General features: G+C 40.9%; 1 protein-coding gene across 2 annotated transcripts in view; it reads right to left on the reverse strand.

Moving 5' to 3' along the window:
• LOC123512186 (protein N-terminal asparagine amidohydrolase-like) overlaps window positions 1–2500 on the reverse strand; it is a 226492-nt gene that overhangs the window by 132866 nt on the left and 91126 nt on the right. The gene's annotated exons all lie outside the window — the stretch shown is intronic.

The following is a 2500-nucleotide window of genomic DNA, read 5'->3' on the forward strand; positions in this document are numbered from 1 at the left end:
CTTTTCAATTCTCCTTCTTCACTCATTACTTCATTCACTCTCCCATTCATACACACTCTAACTCACTTTCTCACTCACTCACTCAATCAATAAATCATTCATTCTCCAACAAAATTAAAGTTGCAACCAAAATTCTGAACTCATATTTGTCTTTCTCCTCCTCCTTCTTCTCCTCCGCTCCTCCTCCTCCTCTTCCTCCTCAATCAACACCAGTAAACATTCTAACAGTGAACATCTTTGCATAACATTTCTAGAACGTGGGTGAGCGTGTGCGGGCGAGGGCGGGCCATGGCTGGGTGGGGGACATAACACCTTTCACCCACTCACACCCAAACCCACACACAGACGCCCACACACTCGCCCACACAGCATGAACATGTGAAGAAGGAGGGAGCGGGAGAGCAGAAGGCATTAAAAAACGGAGGAACATGAAATAAAGGAGAGAACATTAAAGAACTGACGAAACCAATAACACAAGAACACATGGAAGAGAGGGAGTGAGGGAGTGGGAAGGAGAAGGATGAGAGAAATGAGGAACATAAAATAAAGGAAGGAACTTTACAGAAATGACGAAATCAATACAACAAGAAGGGAACACATAAAGTAGAATATAAATAAAACATACCAAGGGAACAAAAAGAAGAAAATATACAGAACATAAATGAACAGAACAACATAAAAAGAACAGAGATTTTTTGTATATCATAACGAGAACAGGAATGAGAAGAACAGGGAAACACAAACAACAGAACACATAAGAGAACACACGCCAACAGAACAAATAGAAAAGGAACAAAAGAACGAAAATCTGAAAAATATAAACTTAAGTGCATATTTTTCTTACATTCCATTAATCTTTCAAGTACATAAACCTGCAGACTATAATTATTGCCGCTAATTAAATAGTTAAGATGAAAATAATGAGAGAGAGAGAGAGAGAGAGAGAGAGAGAGAGAGAGAGAGAGAGAGAGAGAGAGAGAGAGAGAGAGAGAGAGAGAGAGAGAGAGAGAGAGAGAGAGAGAGAGTTTATAAAGTCCTTGGGGAGAAGAGGAAGCAGAAAGATCATTGGCTGAGAGTGTTCCCGTAACAGCCAATCACAGGGGCGTTCTTGGACTGCCAAAAGAGAGCGCCTGTCAACTTTGCTCTATCACGCCACCAGTATCTCACACCTGGCGCGCTAACAAGGCTCCGTAAACACCGTCGCAGGTAAAACGCACAATGATCTCGTCAAAAATACCCCACTAGCACAAACTCGCTAATTGCTTCCTGCAGTGACTCCTTTTCTTCTTCTCTTCTTCTTCTTCTCTCTCTCTCTCTCTCTCTCGTACAATGTTCTGTGAGTGATTAATGAGCTAAGCGAAGAGAGAGAGAGAGAGAGAGAGAGAGAGAGAGAGAGAGAGAGAGAGAGAGAGAGTGTTAAGCAGACAAGCATTATTTATGTAGATATTAACTAGCATCACACATTCATATATGTTTGCTAACCTTTATACTACTACTACTACTACTACTACTACTACTACTACTACAATTTCTTCTACTTCTCATCCTCCTCTTTCTACTACTACTTATTTTAAATCTTTCTTCTACATTTACCTCTTTACTACCACTACTATTATTCCTACTACTACAATTACTACTACTACTACTACTACTACTACTACTACTACTACTACTACTACTACTACCACACCCAAAACAAACTCATTCCCCAATCAAACACACCAAACTCTCTGGTACAAACCAAACTAAGCCAAACTGCTCCCAACCCTCACTTCGCTCCCTCGCTCCTCCCTCCCGCCATACACAGCTCACCCTGCGCCTCTTTCCTCCCTTATATGCCTCGCTGTGTCCCGGAGCTGCTCAGGAGACGCCACCGAGGCCAAAAAGGATCCGCCGGTGCAGGATAAACCATTACCAAGCGGAAATTCGACGCAATGAGATGAGGACGGCAAAAAAAGAGGAGAAAAACGTGATTCTTATAATGGGTTTATGGTGTTTAGGAGTGTTTAGGTGCTCATGTGTGGGGTTTGTGTGGAAAATGTGGGTTAACTCAAGGAAATGGTGAAGTGTTTAGTGTAATGGGTTGTATATGAAGTATGACGGTGTATTGAGGGTTGTGGAAATGTTGTTTTTGAAAGGGTAATTGAGGTAAAAGGACGGGAGAACGTAATGTAAAGTAAACTAGTACTCAGTTGTGCTTTTAATGATGTAGAATGATTGAGTGCAAGAAAGGAAGCAGGTTGTCTTTGAAAGGGTAATTGAGATAAAAAGCGGGGAAAAAATGTAGTGTAATGGGGATAACTACTACTCAATTGTGATTTTAATCCTTTCAGTACCATGACGCATTTCCATATTCATTCTGCTTACTATTTGGCGATTTTACACATCTTCAAAAAATGGGGAATAAAAATAGTGAAGACGCTGGCCATTAATCTTCTGACCTCCATAAACTCTTGCTAATGTAAATAAAATCGTCTAATCACACCCAAACTCGAAGGAA

Source organism: Portunus trituberculatus, chromosome 33 (assembly GCF_017591435.1).
Source record: "Portunus trituberculatus isolate SZX2019 chromosome 33, ASM1759143v1, whole genome shotgun sequence".
In the NCBI taxonomy this organism is placed as follows: Eukaryota; Metazoa; Arthropoda; class Malacostraca; order Decapoda; family Portunidae; genus Portunus; species Portunus trituberculatus.